The following is a 21,788-nucleotide window of genomic DNA, read 5'->3' as shown; positions in this document are numbered from 1 at the left end:
TGTGATGCAAGGGACTCATGAGAGTTTCATGGAAGAGCCCTTTGGACGGGGCTTCCAAAATCTAGAAGGACTTAAACAGGACTCAAAATAAGGGCACTCAGCAGGCAGAGCTGCATGAACAGTGGGGAGACCGGCAGCATGTCCCCAGGGGATTTGGGGGTGCCAAACGACAGGAGACTGAGTCAGGCAGAGGGGGTTGCAAAGGACCTTGACCATCAAACAACGTCCCTTCTTCTCCGCCTGTCTTGGTTCCCTCAATCCTAAACCCAGAGGTCAGAGAACAAAAGCCCAGTTTATTGGGCTGGTCAAAAAGTTCGCTCGGGTTTTCCATAACCTGTTACAGAAAAACCCGAATGAACTTTTGGGGCAATGCAATATTTGACTGGCACAGTGCTTTAAAAAAATTTTTTTTAATCATTGCCAACATTTAGTCATAGAGAATTTTTTCTCAAAAAATTAAAATATTTGGCCACATTTGATTCCCTGCCTGGTCATAGTCAGCTGACACTCTGACTGCTCAGCCCCTGTCCCCATGGGGCCTGGTTTCTTCACTTTGCCACAGTCCCCAGCATTCCCAGTGGTCACCCCCGCCAAGGGGACCCTCCATCACCAGACATCATTGCATTGGCAATGCCATCGTTGCATTGGCCAGCGTCATTGATGGCACCCACCTGGCCCTGAAGGCATTTGGATTAACCTAGTCCCAAACTCCACCTCTGATGAGAAGCCTTTATCGGCCTCGACTGGGCTTCCTGCAGGCCTTGGAGGGTTTGACCTTGAGTATGGCACATCTTTGTACGTTCTTACCTCCTTTCCCCCCAAACACGGCCACACTCACCTTCCCTTGGAGCCAGAGAGATCCACACTTGAACCCTAACAGGTGTGGGATCCTAGTAACACCCCAACTCTGACATGAGTTTGCTGTGGGCCAAGCTTGTAATTCTCTTATCAGATCCACCCAACAGGGCCACAGTTCTCAAAGATGCTTTGCATTTCAACCCTCGGCCTCTTCTCCCTCCCCCCACCCTACTTTATTTCTTCGTCTCTCCCTCTCTCTCTCTCCCACCCTATCTCTCTCTCTCTCTCTCTCATATGACTCCCAAACTCAGAAAGATTTGATTGCATTGAAATTTGGCTCTAGAGCCCTAAGCCTTAAGGCAAACATTTGTCCTAGAATTTGCTGGAAATCACTTGGCTTCTCTTAGCTGGATGATGGCAAAAACCAAACAGCAGCTCCCTTCCCTGCACCACGCCGCCCTCACTCCCACACTGCAGTTTGGCTATTTGGAGATTCTTGGAATTTCCCGGGGCTACACACCGGAGCCTCTCCACGCACGAAACTCAGCAAACTCCTGGAAAGCTCCAGAGTCGGTGAGTCATAGGCCGGGGCTATAGCCAGGCCAGCCTGCTGACAAGGGTGCCCATGTTGTTATTCATCGCCTTGGCTGGGCCAGTGCTTGTCTGCAAAGCTTCCTTGAATTTTGGGTGGATTCTGCCTGCGTTCCCATGACCAGTATGCATTGGCCAAGCTTGGTACTAGAGGACCCTGACATGTGACTGAGAAGCTAATTAAAGAGAGAAGTTATCTATTCAGTCACTCATCGATCCATTGATTTACTTCTTCATTTATTGCAGCTTGAATTATCTCACTCGTTTTCTCCTTTACTCGTTCATTCACTTAGACGTGCACTAGTTTACGGAGAGATCTACATACAGATGTGGATCTAGATTCCCTTGTTTACTTACTCTTTTATTAATTCATCTGCCATCCACTCATCTGCTCATCTATTTTTCCACTCATTTATCCCTCAATTTCCCCATTTGGTTGTATGTTGACTCACGTTATTAATGTATTTATTAACACATTATTCCATCCACTCATCCATTTATACATTCACTCAATCACTCCATTTATTTATTAACTCACACATATACTCACTCATAAACAGCTCCCTTCCTATTGTACAAGGCTTTATAGGGTAGGTTAAAACTTGGAGCCTGAATAAAATAAGACAATAAAAATAGTAGTCTCAGGAAGACATGAGCCCACACTCTCACTCTCACATCCTTGTCTCAAACAGGCATGATCCATGAACCCCAGTAAGCAAAACACAAGGGAGAAGGGGACCCCAGCACAAGAGAGAAGGGAGAGGTGAGGTTCTCTGGGGTACCGGGGCCAGAAGTCAATTCGTGCAGGGCAACCAGATTGCTCCCCCTTGACGGCAGTGTTGGGGAAGGGGCGGGTGATGACATCCCAAGGCAGAGACGGCTGGGGGGAGACAGTCACTCAGAGAGTGAGTGGGCACCGGTGCCAGCAAGGAGAGTGCCCACCTTAGTCGGCAGCAGCTCAATTCACAAATAAAGAGGCAGGAGGCTGGGTGTCCTGGCTTAGGTCGTGGGCTCTGGAGCCACAGGATGCCACACTCAGTTCTAGGACTGCCTCTCAGGAGCAGTGGGACCTTGGGCGGTTTACGTGACCTGGGTGAGCCTCCCATACACGTGCGGACAGGACCCCTGCAGGGTTATTCCGACTCTGCGGGGTCTGTGAAGGACGGCGTGCAGAGCTGGTGTGTGGAGCCGTTGTACATGCTCCGGCCCCATGGGTCAGGAAGGCCCCTCGAGGGACATGACACAGGATGGGGCTGGCCTGGTTCCGGAGCTGAGAACAGGGCTGGTGCAATCATGGATGCTCAGTAAGAACTGATTGAATGAATGAACGAGCTGGGAAGGGCTCTTAGAAGTTATCCAGTCCAGCCACTTTCAAACCCTGCTACTTTGAAGGTGATACTGGGGCCACCAGAGGAGGTTTGGGACCACATCTCACTTGACCCCAAGCACCTCTATTTTTAACTCTTTACATATTGGGCTTTTCTTTTAAAATTTCATTTGACAAGCCGGTTCCCCTCCCCACCAGCAAAAAGAAAATCTTGAAAAAGGATGATTGAACTCTCTTAAAGATTAAAAAAACTAAAGCCCAGAGAGAGCAAGCAAGTGCCCAAGATAGCGCAGCAAGTTGATGATGGGGCTGGAGGAGACCCCAGAACTCCGGACTCCCCATCCAGGGAACCTGCCCAACATCACACCATCGTGTTTTATCCCAGTACTGACCCTCCAGGCTTTCAGGGGCCACCTGCCACCATCCCCACCTCTTCCAGGACTCTAAGATTCTAGGTGCAAGTGGCAAGAATGGTGAAGAAAAGGGTAACTGGGTCAAGCCACGGAGAGTGGGGAGGGCTCCCCAGGTATGCTTTGTCCCCTCAGGTGGAGAATCCGGCTGGAAATTCCACAGGAGAACAGCCAACACCGTATGGCCAGGGTGTTGGGTTTTGAAACCCTATCCATTTTTTTTTTAACTTATAATTATGTGGCACACACCTAATTAAAATGGACTATAATTGTTGAAATATTTTATTGAAGTCTTTTTTTTTTTTTTTTTTTTTTTTCCAAATGACAGGTTTAACAGATGATAAAACTTGTCTTGTGGTTAACTTGGGCTGCCAAGAGCCCCGGGCAGAGTACGGGCTGGGGCTGGCGGACTACGGACAGTCAACCCCAACTGGATGCCAGCATTCTTCGCTAAGCACTCCTTCTGGAGACTTCTCTCGGGCCCCATGCCAAGCGCTCAGAACGGAGACAAATAGCCTGGGTGGGAGTTTTGTGCACAAAGATGAGTAGGTTTGCTTAGCTCAGTGGAGAAATCCTTTGAAACTGGGCTCCCAGGGGAGTGAGGGCAGCTACGAGCAGAGCAAACGGTTGATTCCAGACCACAAGGAAAGGAGTGTGATTCCCACCCCGCTCACAAGCAGCAACCCTCCTCTGAAACCCCAAATGACCACAACAAAACAGACCTGGGCAGCGCAGGGGCTGCTGGGTCTTCACATTTTTTAGGGAATATGGTGGATGCATCTGTAATAATGCCTCTGACAGCAGCCGCAGTTTACCGTCTTCTAGGTGCTCGGTGTTTTCTATGCTTTATTGCTAATCGTTACTGAGGAAACTGAGTCATAGGCTGGCCAAGATCTTTACCCCAGCTCTAACTCAGAAGCCAATGTTTCTCCACTATTGTTCTGACTCAAGTGAGCATCTTCATTATTAAAAAGACTGAATCGGTCTGGGGGAGGGAAGGGCAAGAAAATACGCTGCAGGATTTGAGGGTTCCTTTCCTTTTGGTGTGTCTGTCTGCCCGGCCCGCCTCGCCCTGCTGGCGGCCTGTGGGCCGGGTATGCTCTGAGGTGGACCAGAACAAGGGCCGGACTGGGAAACAGGGAGAAATTTATTTGATTTCCTGGCCAACAACCGGGATGGTCATCGGACCCCAGTTCTGATCTCAGTGAACCAGTGAGCAGAGATGTTGCTCTTGTCTGGAGATGATCTGTTTTATCTTGTGTTATTGTCCCAAGCCAGCAGTGAGATAGCTGTTGTCACCCCCAGGTTACACGTGACAAAGAGGAGCCAAGAGACGAGTCAGGTCTGATGTGACACAGTTCAAACCAAGCTCCGAAGTCACGGGAGAAAACTATATCCTCGGACCTTCTGCATTTTGTGTGTGTGTTTTTTAATGTATTCCTTCTTATTACTCTTGTTACCGCTGTCTACTTCCCCTCAATGTCATGATTCATCTTCATGCAACTGGTTTTTATTGAGCATCTACTATGTAGGAGGCCCTAAGCCAGGTGTGTGGCCTTTCATCCAAGAACAGAGGCCGTGGAAGGAATAGGTGTCACAGATTCAAAGGCCACCTCAGCCCCAGGCAGCTGCGGGATTTGAGACCATCTCTGCTCCCTGAGTTCAGTTTCTGCCTCTGCAGGCGGGGTTGAAAGCCCAGACCTCAGGGTTGCAGCCTGGAAGCAGGGCCCCTCTGCGTGGGGCCTGGCTCGGGGCCTGGGAGCCCTCCCGCACAAGCCACCCACCCGCCCCTTCCCTCTCTGGGCGGTTGGTTGGTGCAGGACTCACGCTGACAGCTGTCCGGGAAGGGGGGTTATTTGTACAAAGCAGCTTGACTGTGTCTAAATCCCTCCCTGGGGCACTGGTTCCAAATTAAAATGTGGCAGATTTGATCCCTGCCAGCCCACCCACCCCCACCCCACCCCACCCCACCCCACCCCCAGAGGACTCCCTCCTCTGCCCTCCGCCTGGTCCTGTCCCGGTGTTATCGCCCAGAGGAGCTCCTCCCCCTCCCCCTCCCCCATCTCCAGCTCCTCCCCTTCCCACTCTTCCTCCTCCTCCCCCCTCGCTCCCACCCCACCTGTTGGATCCGTCCTTTTGGCATAGGGAGGAGTGGGTGGTGCTCTCCAGCCCAGGAGGGCAGCAAGGGGACAATCACATAGGGAACTAATTAATTCACCGAACGAACCCTCCCATGCCAGTTGTCCACCATCTTGTCTCATCAACCCTGAGAGATAATAGATGTATCACGATGCTCATTTACAGATGAGGAAATTGCAGGTCGAGGAGGTCACTGCCCAAGGGGACACATGGCCCAGCTAGGGATGGGGTGGAATCCACACAGGGAGCCTCTTATCTTATTCGCGCTGAGAACGGCTGCCTTTTGAGATGTGTTTCCTTGTCTCTGGACACTCTGCATACAGGAGCGTCGTACTCAAAGGAGCTGCATGGTAGGCACCATTGACCACACTACACGTGGGGGCCCTGATGTCGGGGGGTGGGATAACGGGCCTGAGCCCCTGGCGAGTCACTGGGCTGTGAGATAAGGTGGACGGCTTTGCAACCACCCCTCTGTCCCTCCCCCCCATGTTTGGAGACCAGGTGAGGAGGAAAGCCACGTGGCTCTCTCTTTGTCATAATGGGCTGTCCCGGGCACCACAGGGTGTCTAGCAGCACCCGTGGACCCCACTCACTAGATGCCGATCGCGAACCCCCATCTCCCGACCGAAACTGTCTGTAAACATGCCCTGTGGGGGGGCAAAATCACCACCCCCAGTTGAGAATCACTGCCTTACAGTTTTCTGTTTTCCTTAAAGAAAGACTGTGCTATTTGTCTCAAGGGCATTTAGAAAATCAGAATAGATGATGTCCCCAAAGTAAGTAACACCGAGCATGGCACAAGAAACACAGGCCAGATGTGATGGTATTATTATTGTTACTGTTGTTGTTGTAGCTGTCAGTGCCTTGCCTATTGTAGGTGGGAATAAATCACCATGAGCTAGTGATGGAGCCCTGGAGGGCGGACAATGAAAGCTCATAGCTGAGTCCTGTAGCTGACTCACAGGACACTTTGAACACGTCTGTTTGCCTTTGGGAACTCAGTGTTCCCATCTCTATAATGGGAAATCTGAAAGATGTGACCCTCAAGGAACATGTTAAGTCTAGTATTTCCAGATTTCCCAGGTTCTATCTCTGATTCCGGGACCAGTTTTATCACACAGCTCCAGAGTGCATGGGCTCTGGGCTCTGCCCATCTGGATTCAGACCACAGCCCGAGCACTTACCAGCTGGGTGACCTTAAGCAGGTCCCTGAATCTTACCATGTGTCTGTCTCTTCATCTGTAGAACTCTGAGACCAGATCTGCCTCTTATGGTTGTCACGAGCACGAAATGCAATGATCTGCATACTAGAACAGTGTAGGCACTGATAACAGCTCCGTAAGAACTCATTATTATCATCGGAAACACTCCAGTTGTATTTAAAAACATATGATTCTCATTTCTGATCTCAGCCCCACTGAATCAGATCTTCAGAGGTGAAACTATGTGAGGGTGTTTTTTCAAATCTTTCCCAAATGATTCTGAAGTAGTGGGTCCTTGGCCTGGCATAAGTTGTGTGGAATTCTCTGATGTTAGAAAGATTTCGTTAATGTTTCAAGTGTTGCTGTATGAGGGGGCCCTGAGTGGTATAAAGTTAAGAAAGGTACTCTGGCCTCAGAGAACCACCATCTAACCAGGCAAGGCCAACTTATAAGTGAAATACATAGCCCAACTAGGCCTCTGTGGCCAGGACCACAATGAAGTTTGGAACATGTGCTCAGACAAAACAGAGGAGAGGTGATCTTCAGGGTTGCCAAGTAAGGTTGTACAGGTTGTTGACTGCACTAAAGTGCCCAAGAAAGGTGACTTTTTCTATTCACACAAAAGCACCATGGGGCAAATGGAAGGCCTGGAGGTCGTTGATCACCCAGGATGCCCTGGAAGCTCTGACTCATCCATCACTGCCAGCCCAGCTGCCCCCTTCTCTGGGTAGTTTTCTCTAAAACCCCACAAAAGGAATGGGCCACTGTGCCATGCTCTATTATAGTCTTGTGTTTCCCAGATTTGAATTGCATATTTGGGTCAATACCTCCCCCAAGAGATTATGAGCCCTTTGAAGGCAGGAACTGTGTATTTATTGTATTTTTTTTAATTTGGTGTCTCTAACATCGAATATGAGGTCTGGTGTAGAGTAGGTGTTGAGCAGGTGCTTGTTGGATGAATGAATGATCAGATAAATAAACAAATGAATTCCAACTAAGTAAAAGGGTCTTAGGGACCATCAATGGAAAGGAACTACGTCACCCATCAAGAGAGCAGGGTGCCAGCTGAAGGGAGTTCTTGGAGGAGGAGGAGGAGGAAATGAGCCTTGAAGGATGGACGTGAGTTTGCTGGGCAGAGACGCGGTGCAGAGGAAGTGAAGGGAGCGCTCTCACACACAGAAAATGAGATTTAAAAAAGTGGAAGACACAAGGCGTCGTTAATAAAGGGTTCAAAGAAAGCATGGTTTGACGGTTCCCCTGGCAACGCGCTCTTCATTTGGTTTGGAATCACAAAATAAATATTTTCATAGAATCAACAGGAAAATAAGAAGACACATGGTGCTGCACCTGGGGGAAGTCTTTGCAGTCTGGGAGACCCTCGTCATTTTGTCCTTGGACCCTCATCATTTTGTCCACAGCTTCTCAGAGTTGAGCAAATGCCAGATTCTTAGGTTCCATGTGCCCGAGAGACAGGGAAGCCCTGGGTGCCAAAGGGACCCCGAAATGCACTGCCAGGTGTGTGGCACTGATGCAGGTGTATGACACCGATGATGTTCCTCCCCAACCTGACAGCCCTGGGCTCTGACCACACCTGGCTGTACGACTCTGGACAAGTTGGATTTGTCTCTGGGCCTCAGTTTTCTCATCCATGTAATGGGAAATACACATGCCCACCTCTCAGGACTGACAGTAAAATTAAATGAAACACAACGCTGACTTTGTGGGCACTTAATCCATGTTGGTTCTCTTTTCTCAGAATGTTCCATTAATGTCCACTTGGCTGAATTAGGGAATCTGTCTCCAGAGTTCAGAGATAACCCTGTGTCTTTAAAACTGATGGAATTTCCTTTGAACCAGTAATGCCATCAAGGGGCTCTGTCTTTTGATGATTCCAAAGGCAAAGGTTTACGCCCTACAATTTCCACTGCAGTGCTGTTCTATTAGGAAAATATAAACTGTGTCAGCCATGGTGGGATACTGAAGTACACAGAGAAACCCCCATAATGTAGAATATTCTGCATAATGGAAATGTATGAGGAGAGGCAAAGGGTTTTTACTAATACAGGGAAATCATGTTGTAGATTTAACTGGGAAGCTTCAGATACAATTCATAATCAATTTCACCTTTGGGTTATTTTCTTTACTGCAAAGATTTTTACTTTGTTTTGTTTGTTTTGTTTTGTTGAGAGCATCAAAAGAGAACACCTTGGGACAAATTCCTCCATCAACCCCAAAGTAGACTCAGCTTCCAAGTGCCCTGTGACCACATTGCCAAGATCACGCTCCTGGCAGGAGCCCCAAGGATGACACGTGTTGCCCCTGACTTCATCAGGCTGTGATAGTACACAAGACCCAGGGCTAGTTCCATGCACCTGGCACCCTGAACAACTTCACACCCAGCCTCCTGCTAGGAGCTACAGAGAAGGGCGGCTGACAGCTTTGCAGGAACTCCCACTGCAGTGAGAGAAGAGGGCGTAAAATGGAGAGGCCGCCATTTCTCACGTGGACCCCATCTCTGTGTCCTGCACCTCCTGTGCCTGTTTCTTAGTCTCGTCCCATGTGCTCACGCTAAAGGCAGCTGAAGTGTTAAAAGCACAGATGCTGCAGCCAGGCCATCTATGAGTGAAGCCTCCCTCTGCCAGGGGCAGCTGTGTGAGGCTGGGCAAGTGACACAACCTCTCTGCGCCTTGGTTTCCCCATCGGGAAAAGTCATATGATGACAGTACCCTCCTCATAGGCAGTGTGGGGTTCCTGGGTCGGTAAAGCTCTTAGATCAGGGCATGACCTTCGGCACGTGCTCAGTGAGGGCTTTCTATTAATATTAGTTCAGACGCAACTGAGATAAAGACTATAGGACTTCAAATCACACAATCTTTCCACTCGCCCCACTGCCAGATATCCACAAATAACTCGGAAACGAGACCCTCGGAGGGGCTGAAACAGGGTCAAAGGGGACACGCGTTGCCTGGTCCCTGGTTGCGGAGGGGACGGGGAGGAACAGGAGTGCTAGAATTTGGCTGCTGTGGGTTTGAATTCTACTTTTACCGCCCACTGATGGTCTAACCCCCTGCCCAATTCCTCTGCAGCTCTGCACCTCGGTCTCTCTGCCTGAAAGATGGGGCTAGCTTCCACCCACTCCTGGAGAAGTTCCCATCAGCAACAAGCATACATCCAATAAAGCTTAAGAACTGGGTTATTAACCTGGCACCGAGCTGCCAGGAAGGGCGATGGGGAAGATTATGTAAGACAATATATGTGTGACATCTGCATTGCCCGGTGGGTGCAAGCTGAGTCTCTCACCCTTGAAGGACTGCAGGAGAAACAAGTTAAGACAGGTCCCCTGGGGGGCAGGGGGTTTAGAAGGCATTGAGAGAAGACAGGGCTTTGGACAGCCAGAGATGGGGGGCAGGGTCCTTCCGAACAGAAAAAGCAGCTTGGGCAATGACCCAGTGCCTCAGAGCGTCCTCAGATGGGCACAGTACTATCAGAGCATCCTGGACAGGTCTGGGGTGTAGCAGGTGGTGGGAGAAAAGAAGAGAGAGGGACGGGGAGAGAAAGGAAAGAGGGAAGAAGGGAGGAAAGAGAGGAGGGAGGGAGGACGGGGTATGGGAAGCACTTGAGTCCAGCTCTTTCCCTGAAGCCCCATCTGTGGCCAGCCAGCGCAATGCTGACACCACACACTCCCCACACACGCGCAGCGCCTGACCCCACGCAGAAGGCCCTCGTTCCGCAGCCACCCTGCACGACCTCTGGGGAGCGTGATTACAAACTTCAACACTCCCAGTTCCCCCTTTCAAAGGGCACTCTTCCCACTCGGGCATCCGCTTCCCTCCCCTTGGAGACGTAATGCACCTGCTTGCCACTGAGAGATTTAGTGTCCGCCCCCCCACCCCTGAAAAGAAAAATGTAGCTTGAGATTTTAATTCTTATTCATGTCATTTTACAATAGCTTCATTCATTCCTACTGGCTGTATGACTTTTCTTCTTTTTTAATTTATGGAGTACCTGTGTGGTGTATGAATTAGAGAAAGGAAATGTTATTACAAAGGACCCAGGGAGCGAGCTGTTTCATGTCTGAGGACTGAAAAGTAAAGGAAAAGGAAAGAGTGATGCGCGGGGCAAAGAGAGCTGTGTTCTAGCCAGAACTGGCCTCCGAAGTGCTGTGTGACTTTGGACAAGGAACTTAACCTCTCTGGGCCATGTGACTCTTTGTCTAAGGGATGGCCACCCACTCTCATCAAATAGCATCTCCGTTACAGCAGCCCTCTCAGATAGGTATGGTCATTGTCATGATTTGTACGGAGAAGCCCCCTTTAGGGGGCCTGAGCCCAGACCCCAGCCCATCTCGTGGGGCTCCAGCTGCAAACAGAGCAAGGCTGAGCCCCCCTGCCGCCCCCACCTTCCCGTTGTCCAGCTTCAGCTGCCAGTGTCTCTCACGGGCAGGAGCAGAAACGAAGAAATCCAGTAAGCCTGGGGAGACCAGCGCCTTGGCCCCATAAAGCCCTTTCCCTAAACAGCTGGCCACAGCTGCCCAGAGCTAAGTCTTGCGGTAAATTGGCCCAGAGCCCTGAAAACTGAGGGTTTAGGGCGTGGGGACCCGAGGAGGGGAGAAAAAAAGATGCTCCTGGGAGGCTGAAAAGAGCCTGCTTATTCCACCGCCCGCTGGCTGTGAAGCCTCGCCCCTCCTGCCTCAGTGTCCCCGGCTGTGAAGCACACAAAGCCCCCTCCCCTGGCACCGTACAGTGATGGGACTGTGGTTGTCAGACAGCCAAGGTCAAGGTCTAGCGTGGGCGGGTCCCCCTCAAAAGTCCTGCCCAGAAAGCCCTTCCCAGCCTCTCCTACTGCATCATTCGCCCCTCCCCACCCACACCTCACCCCCCCACCCCACCCCTGGCCCCAGGAACATGCACACCTGTCTGCCTCCTCTTCCCCGTCCTTCCGGGACAAAGTACCAAGTGCCAGTGCCTTCACGGGGGCTGTGTCTGACTGAGATCCAGGCTATTGGCAGCTCAATGTCCCCTGAGATGGCCGCTCAGGAAGGGGGACGCTTTTCCAGGTTTGCTGCAGGTAGGTTTCATTTTTACGTCATTTACCGAAATTCTCCCAACAGGTTACGGCAGAAGAGCAAGAACGATGTGGCAGGTCTCCATGTGCTCGTAGGCCAAGTCCTGGGTGCAGAGAGAACTAACAGCTCTCAAGCCTCTTTCCTGCTGATGGCAGAAAACCATCAGTTTCTGATGACTCAGGGTCATCTGATTTAAACTGTCACCTTTGGTGAAGTCCCCGGTCTGATCAGAGATTTTCCCTTTCCTTCTCTCCAGGAAAGGTGTGAGGAATCAAGAGGAAGAGGAGCAGATCATTCTGGCTTCAGGGAAGGATGAGTCCAGCCCACAACCATCCTCATCACCTACTGGCCTTGGTCAGCTTCTGGCTTTGTTTTTGTGGCCGGGTATCTGAGGGCAGTGCCTGCCTTGGTCCCGGGCTCCCCATTCACAAGGTCCTCCTGTCCTAGGTTCAGGAGGTTCTCCTGAGTCCCGAAGCCCTCTGTCAGCAGCCCCCCACGCCTCAGGATTTCAGGTCCTACCAGAAGCTCCCTAGACAGATGCCACTGTGCAGGCGTGTGGGATAGTGAAGCAGGGAGACCCCTCGCTCAGCCGCTCTTGGTGCAATCAGCGGGGTCTCAATCTCGCACCTCACATTCCCCCAGGACTGCTCTAGCTGCTCCCACCCAAAGCTGATCAGGGAGGGCTGGGGAGATCCTCTGGGTGGGTAACTGCCCAGCTAAAACCCAGGTTTTACAATAGTAAGTGAGAAGGAAGAAAAGTATGTCTGCCGCAGTGGCGCCATAAGGGTGACATTCTCTATTTGCTCCATTACCTAGAAGACAAATGAGACCCTGCGTGGGGGGGACAGTGTATCTAGGCTCACGGTCAGAAAGCGGGGAAGCCAGGAATCCCCTCAAATCCTGTACTTCTTGCTATGTCACAGGCCACTGCACCCCCTCCCGGTGTCCCCAACGTACCCCAAATCTTCCCTGTGCATTGCGTGGTCCCCCTCCTCTACTGACACAATACCCCTATTGTTTCCCCAGTTAGGGGAAAGTGACCCCAGATGGAACCACAAACACCCAATGGGCAGAAAATGAGATGGAAAATCCTATCGGTCCTTCTGACAGTTAAAGTAAAATTTTATGTGAGCAATATACTCTCGCTCTGATTACCATGCAGTATAATTTTATTCTGGTTTTTCTGGGCCCACTGAACCCCCTGCTCTTTTAAGTGTTCAAATGCTCTGCTTGCCAAGATAAGTGATTATAATTGACAGGGCATTGTCAATCTATAGCAAAGCTGATTTCATTAAGCATGCCAAGGGCCAGCTCTGGGGGCAGGTAGCTGAGCGGAGAGGGGTTTTGATCTCACTCTCTCCCTCTGGTACAGTCCACACTGGCACCAAAGGCTGGAGGGCAAGAGAACAAAGGGAATGTTATGTCTCTGAATTCAAATCTTTCCCTTTGAAATGAGGCAGCCAGAATGGCCAATAAAACTGTGGAAATGGATTTCTGGCTGCATTTGATGTTAAGCCTTTAGTGTCAAGCGCCTGGTCTATCGGTTCTGTGTTCATGCCCCGTCCTTTCTTTATTCCCTTTGCTCCTCTGGTATCCCCCCTTCTCTGGATGGTCTTGTGGGGAATTTGTCCTTTCATAAATAATTTCTTAAAGTTGCCGGATAGGCAGTTGCATCCCATTGCTGCTTTGACGTGAAAAGAACAAATTAAGTCTTAAAAGAATGGTGACTTGCTCTGTGTCAGTAATAGAACTGGTCTCATATAGATTGACTAAGACCAGAACTCTCCTGCTTCAGTCTTAAATTCTCTGTTTATTACTGCATCTCTGTGTACAGAGTTGCCATCCTTTTACACTGAGTCATCATAATCCCCATACCATCACTTTCCACCTAGAGAAGACAGGTGGAGAGAAAGTCCAAGGTTTAGAGGCTCCTCCCTAGTCATCTGTAACAGGATATCTGTGACAAGGAGCCGAGCTTTCATCTTGAGTGATTAGCCTAGTCCTTAATTCAGAGGGAAGGACGCGGCCCATCCGTGGCGCCATCCCCGCCGTCATCCTGAGCTGTTCTCAGGCTGGGGGAGGTGATGAAAACAGAGCTTTGAGTACCCAGACCATAGTCAGTTTCTGGGATCCCAGCGAACCAGAGTGTAGCCTCACCCACCCTACTTACATCCCTCAGTGGGATCAAACTCATCGACCCCGTTTACACAGTGGTTTGTGGTTCCCGGTAAGAGGAAGGACCCGGTAAAAGTGAAGAGAACAGCAAATGGGATATGGAATTTGAAAAACTAGTTTCCAATCCTGATGCTGCCTCTTCCTGGGTAATCTTGGGTTACTTACTTCTCCTCCTGCGGCTCAGACATCTGGCTGTAAAAATGAGAGCCGTAATTCTTCCCCTGTCCTGAGTTCTAAATGAGGCTGGATATAAAAGCATTGTTTAAACTCCAAACAGTCATACAAATGAGAGCTAGCATCATTGCAAGAATATATCCATTAGCATCATTCGATCTTCATGACAGGTTAGAAAGGACCAGAACACCTTGCAGCAGCCATAGAGCCAGGCAGAGTTCCATCCCAGTAATAGAACCAGTCAGGTATGCTGGAAATCATGAAGAACTCTAGGTAAAACGTACACAACATCTTCTTAAATGCTCTAAACAGCTGGTAAGGTAACAGGAAGTTAGGTCAAAATCTAAGTGGGAGTCAGAGAAAGAAGACCTGTAAAGTCACTGTTGTCCTGAGGACATTTGGTGTACCTGGATAACTGGATCTTAGTTTTTCAGAGCCTTGGAGGATACAAGGGACATAAAATAAAAACCAGAGCCTATTCAAGGTGGGGAATCCAAGAGAAGACCGTCCTTATGGAAAATCAGAGTCTCAAAGGGTACAAGGATGAACTAGATGGAAACACACATACACACGGGACATAGTCCTGGTGCTGAGCAGAGAAGCCTTTAGATGGTCAATTGGGGACCTTTAACACAGCCACAGCCTCCCTCTCCAGCTTCATCTTCCTTTACTATCTGCTTAATCATCACCCCTGAGCTGCTGTGACACACTTCCCCATCTCTGCTGGCCATTTCCTACCCCTCCCCTGCTGTACCTTCCGTCGGCTGAACATTCTGTGGCTAGAATTTTCACCAGATACCCCTCTCCACATGCATGTCCCTTCTTAGCCATACACCCCAGCTTCACTCCACATCAGTTAAATCCCTTCTAATAATACTCCTGAAAAAAAATCAACCTTTGCCTGCTTAGGTGTTGGAATTTTTTCCAAAATAATAATAATAATAAAGTTTGATGATAATTGTAAGCACATCTTCTAGAAATAGCTTCACCTACACTTTTAAGGACCCTAGCCATGTCTGGGAGAAGGGAGTGGTCATGGAGAGGGGTTTTCATCTGGGGGCACCAACCCCTGGCCCAGCTTCTTTCTTTGCTCTCCTTGGTATGGTGATTGTTTTGACCCATTTCCCAGGTGTGACTAGCATCAGACCCTCTATGGCCCTTCTCCTTTCATAGAGAACCTCAGATACCAAAAAAAAAAGAAAGATGACCTGGTCCAATCCTTGGGTGTTGCCTTGGCCTCACCCAGACCCAGAGGATCAGGACCAGGTCTGAGGCCACACGGCACACCAGCAGATGACCTGTGAGGTCCCAGTCTTCCAACTCGCAGCCAGGCCCCCTGGCCACATCACACCATAGCCAGCAGGAAGGGCTTGCCCCAGCCTTTGTGCTTGTTCCCAGGAAGTAGCTTCTTTGCTGTCGTGGCAACCCTAGAAGATGGGCAGGGCAGCCTTTATTCTGTCCTTTTACAGCGGAGAACAAAAGACTGGCAGCGAAGTTACCCAGCCAAGGCAGGAGAGAATTGATGAGAGAAGAAATGTGGTTATGAGAAAGTGAGCTCAGAGTCTAACAATGGTCTCCCTCAGGTGAACTTAGAGAAATGCAAGTTACAGTAAATTGGACCTTAAATTAACTTTTGACAGTGGAGCTCTGCTTCCCAGACTCAAGTCCACTCAGTGTCTGGACAAGATGGGTCACAGATTCAACAAAGCAAACGGAGTTAGGTTTATAGGAAAGGACCTCCCTGTTGCTGGATTGATGGGACATCAATGGGGAAGCAAAAAGGATGGAGGGGAGGAGGATAGAAGTACTTTATGCTTCAGCCCAGACTAAAAATTGGTCCTGAGATTTTGAAAACATCATTTAGGATTAGAGGGGTCTGTAATTTCAAAGCTTTCAGCTGATCTGATTTTTGCTTTTAAGATGTGAGGATTTAAATTCACCCTCAGAGAAAGAGATGTTTTTATTTTGTGAAAAGCAACACCCGATGAATTCCTTCAGATCTGAAACAGAGGCCCACAGCTGATATAACAATATCTGTGAACCACAATATTCTATATTCAATTCAACATGTATTTATTGAGCACCTACTGTGTGCCAGACACCATTCTAGACTTGGGACTGCAGTAATGAATAAAACAGACAAAAATTCTTGCCCTCATGGAGAAGACAGATGATAAATACCAGCAAAGAGGTTTTATAATATATATTAGGTGTTAAATGCTGTGGAGAAAAACAAGGAAGGAGGTCAGGGAGTCCTAGGAGGGGTGTCAATTCAAGTATAGTTATCAGAGAAGGTCTACTGAGAAGCTATCATTTGAACAAAGACTTAAAGAAGATGAGGCAGAAAACCTTCAGGTAAAGAGTAATTCAGGCATGGAGAACTGCAAGTGCAAAGCCCTGAGGCAAGTGAGGGAAAGAGGGAACTTGGAGATGAGGTTAAGTGGTAGGATCTTGGGAGGATGAAGATGGAGAATAAATGTCACATGTGTCACACTTGATGTTAGTCAAGTCTGAATGACGAAGATACCCAAGACAAGTGGGGATTGATGGGACTGCCCTCAACAAGCAGAGAGTGAGACCATTCCTGAGAAGGGTGGGGTCTTCCTGGAGAGAGTGAACATTTCCTCTCTCCTTCCCTTTGGGAAAAGATCAGTCCTAAGAAGAGGAAAAAAGGGCAAGAGATCCAGGCCTATGCTGGAGGAGAGCTGGGCCTTGAGGAGGTAGACAGAGGGCATAGGCTGATTCCTCAGAGGGGCAGAGGAACACCCACCCAGTGGGGTATCTGAGTTGACCCCAGGACAGGGCAGCAAGAGGAAAGGGCCTTGTAGGGAACCTGAGGATGATGTCAGCCTGCAGATGCCCATTCAAGGGTGCCTGCACATTATTCCCCATGTTATTCTTCCCTCCCATTATCTCTGAACTTCAGGAAATTCAGAAATGTCTGCCTCTGCTTGCCTAGGGGGAATCTGTTTCAGAACTGGGCCACAGGGAGGCTTGCACAGAGCCAGCAGAGAGGTGCAGAGCACAGGTCTGGGCCACACTGGCTACAGTGCCCAGAGTCCACTGGCACAGACTTGGGAAGTACGGAAGCCCTTTCCACAAACTTTAGGGAGACTCAGATGAAAGACAGGAGTCCTTTTGCCAGGCTGGAGAAGGCAGCTATATTCAAAACAAAAGAAAAGAGCATAAACCTGCAAGGGTTAGGAAAAGAGCATCAGCGGAGAGTGAACGAACTTCTACAAGATGGAAGGAGAGAGAGGAGGAGTGAAAAAAAGAATCAAAGCAGAAGAAACCACACTCCAGAACACTCATGGAGGGGCCTTTGGCAGAGGAGAGAGAAGATGGACTTAGGAGCTTCAGACAGGCTCAGGATCAGAAACATCATGTAAGAAAAAGCAGGAGTGAGAAGTGGGGTTGAAAACAGAAGATGAATTGAACTCTTTATTTGCCCATCCACACAGAGAAAAAAACAGCCAATATCTACTCCCATTTTTTTAATGGATAAATTTTCTTTAAAGCAATTAAATGGGAAGAACTAAGAGTGCTGGTATAAGCACCAGTGCCTGAGAACAAAGACCTATAGATTTGGGGAATGGGCACCGCCCCCATTAACATTCAGCCCTCTGACCTGTCACCCCAGACAGAAGCTTGACTGTCAACGAGTTTTGTCCAAATACACTGAGTCCCTGATTGGTTTTCTAGTATCTCATTTGTTTACTTATATGATTAACCAAGGATCATCAGACATTTTAGGGAAATTAAACATAAAAGAGAGACCAAAATTTTTTTTAAAAATGAAAAACTGACTTTGGAGGAAACAAAGATAATTCAGAGAAAATAAACTTGTCTTCTCAGAGATATGCAAGAACATATTGCATTCATAAGGAAAGAACAGAATGCTACATAAAAGGAACAATCATATAGCAAAAAAGAGTTCTGGGAAATTAAATATATGATGTCAAAAAAGGAAGAAAATTCAATAAAAATGTTGGAAGCTAACACTGAGGAAATCTTCTAGAATGCAGAACAAAAAATTCTGTGAAATGGAAATACGAGAGCAAAGTAAAGAGGGGAGGCATAGAAGAGCAATTTAAGAGATTTAGCATTGAACCAATAAAAGTTCTAGGAAGACAAGGTGGTTAAAACAAAGGTGAGAAGAAATTTTCCAAAAAATAATAATAATGCAAGAAATTTCCCAGAGGTAAAGGACAAAAAGCTTCAGAATAATCAAATCCCTTGAGTGGTCAGTACAATGAATACTCTAAAATATTCATAACTGTATCATTATGAAATTTTAGGAGCTCCACAGATAAAGAGAAAATCTCCAAATTATCCAGGGGTCATCTTCAAAAGAAAGGGAATAAAATCAATATTATATTTTTCATTAGCACAACTAGATCTAAGAACACAGTGGTGAAATTCCTCCAAAGTTCTAAGAGAAGATAAGTGTCAACTGAGACTTTCTTGCTAAACTTGCTAACTTGCTAACATATCTTGCTAAACTATGACTAAACCGTGAGAGTAGAACAAAGTATAAGAGAAGAATAATGACATTATCAGACATATAAATATTTATAAGGAAGTTTATCAAAGTTATGCTCATGAAATGGAAGGGAGTAAAAAAAAAAAAAAAAATGAATAGGACATAGTATTCAACCCAGGAAAGTGTCTGGTTGGCAGCTCTATGGAACCTAAAGTAACTGGCCTGGCTTAGAGCAGAAGAATAGAGGGAAGGAAGGAGAGGGTCATCTGTAAAAATGAGGTAGATTCCAGGAATTTGAATAGATTCTTGAGAACTTGAAATACCTCAAGGAGGTAATAAATACAAACAAAGCAAGAAAATAAAGGAACCGAAGCTGATAAACACAAACCAAGCAAGAAAATAAAAGAACATGTTAGAAACTTTTAAAAAGAAAATGAACAGTAATCATAATAATAATCCTAGTACTCTTGGCTATGAGGTGAACGATATTTATGGTCACAGTAAAGTAAACATGATTTGCTTCACGGATGTTCCACTTCTGGAATCAACCTATAGAGAAAGCTTGGTAGACTGTAATTTACAAAACAAAAAATAAATTTTATCCAGCTTAACATTATAAAAGTGAAAGTACAGTTGTTAGACATGAGAAGCAGAAGAGAGGGAAGTGGGAGAGGAGGTGCTGCAAGGGGTTGGAGCATCGTACACTCATCTGATAAATTGTGAGTCAAATGTTACTGTAGGTTGCTGAAGGAATAAAAACTATGTACATGCGATTTAAACTAATAAAGAAACTAAAAGATTGTGTGTGTGTGTTTGTATGTGTGTGTATAAAATGAATAGGGGGACAGAGATGTGGGTGATGGTCCAAATGAACAAATTCTTTTGTTATGGGAGGGCCCTGATATATGATATCTAAACTTGATCAATCAAAAATAACATTAGTTTCAGATATATTTTATATATATATATCATATATTATATATATATATATATATATGTATAAACACAAGGACAAACAAAAACAAACAAGCAAAAATAGTTAACAGAATTAAAAGTGATTTACTCAGAAGAAAAAGGAACCCCCAGCGACCGGGTAGGACGTGGGGCTTGGGGGGAGTGAAGGGGGAGAAGAAGTGGAAGCGGGATGGGACTGGCGCCCCTGAGGGGCGGCTGGGGGAGGGGAAGGGAAGAGATCCCACGCCCGAAGGGGGAAATTGGGGGACCACTGGGAGGGCAGAAGATCAAAAGGGAGAGTTTCCAGGTTTCCCCTGCCCTCTTGGGCCCCCGGGAGCCTGCTGAGATCCCGGGCTCGATCCTCTGCCCACTGAGGCCCCCTCCAGCCGGGAGGATCCTGAGGGAGTGGGAGGGAGGGAAGGGGGAGCAAAAGTAAAGGCCGGACCTCCGGGGCCTGCACCCCTGAGGGGCAGCTGGGGGAGGGGAGGAGTTCCTACACCCAGCGGGACCCACCCACGGTTAGGGGTCCAGCGGGGATGGGGGAGACCCTGGGGGAGATGGTGGGGGAGGGCACGAAGGAACGGAAGGGAACAGGGCCAGTGCTCTCCCTGTCCACTCAAGCACTGGGGCGCCTCCTGGGCTCCGGGGCCTAATCCTCTGCCCTCGGAGCCTCCTTCCTGCAATGTAGAGCCCAAGCCACACCCCTGCACCCACCCAGGGCCCCACCTCTACACTCGGAGACCCCCTCTGAGACCCCCTCCAACGCGCTGGGCCTAAACCCCACCCACACATCCTCACCCAGGACCTTACCTCCAAACTCCGGAGCTCCACACTCTGGAGGCAGCCCTTTGGATGTGCTGCCTCTCCACTTCTGGGCAGGTCCTAATCAGCGGCCCTGTCCATGCTTGAACGGCGCCCCACCTAGAACCCTCCCCAAGGCCTTTTCCAGGTGCCTGGGTCCTGAGCCTAGGCCCTGCCCCACGTTCCAACGTTCCACCCCCCCCCCACCTAAGTCACACCCCACCCGAAACCCTGCCTAAGTTTCACCTCCACCTAAACTCCGCCCACCCCATAGGCAAGGGTTTTTTTTTTTTTTTTTCTTTTTTCCTCTTTTAGATTGGGGTTCTGTTTTACCGTGTTGTTGATTCATTTATACTTTTATTTTTTCTAATAAATCTTTTAATTTTCTAATTTTATTTTATTCTTTATACTTTGTTATTGTTCTGCTCCTTTTGTCTTGTTCCCACCCCCTTTTTTTTTTCTTTTTTCTGGTGAAGTTTTGTTTTACCTTATTGCAGCTGTTTCAATTATATTTTTATTTTTCCTAATATTTTTTTATCTTTCTAATTTTATTTTGTTTTTTATTCTTTGTTATTGTACGGCTCCTTTTTTCTTTCTTTTTTTCTTTTCTTTTTTTTTTTTTTTTTGCCTCGCCATGTGGCTTGCGGGATTTTGGTTCCCAGGCCGGAGGTCAGGCCCAAGCTCCTGTGGTGGGAGCTCCAACTCCAAACCACTGTGCTAACAGAGAACCTCAGACCCAGGGAAAATTAATCAGAGTGAAGCCTCCCAGAGGTCTTCATCTCGGCAGCAAGACCCAGCTCTATCCAACTACCTGCAAACTCCAGTGCTGGATGCCTCAGGCCAAACAACCAGTAAGACAGGAAAACAGTCCCACCCATCAAAAAAAAAAAAAGAAATGAAGCAACAAAAAAATATGTTACAGACAAAGGAGCAAGGTAAAAACCTACAAGACCAAATAAATGAAGAAAAAATAGGCAATCTACATGAACAAGAATTCAGAGTAATGATAGTAAAGATGATACAAAATCTCGGAAACAGAATGGACAAAATACAAGAAACATTTAACAAGGATCTAGAAGAACTAAAGAGCAAAGAGTGATGAACAACACAATAACGGAAATTAAAAATACTCTAGAAGGGACCAATAGCAGAATAACTGAGGCGGAAGAACAGATAAGTGACCTGGAAGATAAAATAGTGGAAATAACTACCACAGAGCAGAATAAAGGAAAAAGAATGAAAAGAATTGAGGTCAGTCTCAGAGACCTCTAAGACAACATTAAACACACCAACATTCGAATTATAGGGGTCCCAGAAGAAGAAGAGAAAAAGAAAGGGTGTAAGAAAATATTTGAAGAGATTATAGTCAAAAACTTCGCTAACATGGAAAAGGAAAGAGCCAGTTAAGTCCAGGAAGTGCAGAGAGCCCCATACAGGATAAACCCAAAGAGAAACACGCCGAGACACATATTAATCAAACTATCAAAAATTAAATACAAAGAAAAAATATTAAAAGCAGCAAGGGCGCAATGAAAAGTGGCCCCCACTCGCCACAACTAGAGAAAGCCCTTGCACAGAAACGAAGACCCAACACAGTCAAAAATAAATTAATTAATTAATTAATTAATTAATTTAAAAAAAAAAAGCAGCAAGGGAAAAGCAACAAATA

General features: G+C 47.7%; 1 long non-coding RNA gene across 1 annotated transcript; it reads right to left on the bottom strand.

Moving 5' to 3' along the window:
- Positions 1 to 5,262: 5,262 nt before the first annotated feature.
- On the bottom strand, positions 5,263 to 21,630 carry LOC309625891. The gene is made up of 3 exons (XR_014242780.1): positions 20,129 to 21,630; positions 13,873 to 19,715; positions 5,263 to 13,604 (listed from the first exon to the last, which is right to left on the bottom strand). It is a non-coding gene; the product is annotated as an uncharacterized lncRNA (long non-coding RNA).
- Positions 21,631 to 21,788: the final 158 nt, after the last annotated feature.

This window comes from Balaenoptera borealis (assembly GCF_965194805.1).
Source record: "Balaenoptera borealis genome assembly, chromosome: 3".
Taxonomy (NCBI): Eukaryota; Metazoa; Chordata; class Mammalia; order Artiodactyla; family Balaenopteridae; genus Balaenoptera; species Balaenoptera borealis.
Note: the sequence above shows the minus strand (reverse complement) of the source record. Positions and strands in the feature narration are given on the sequence as shown.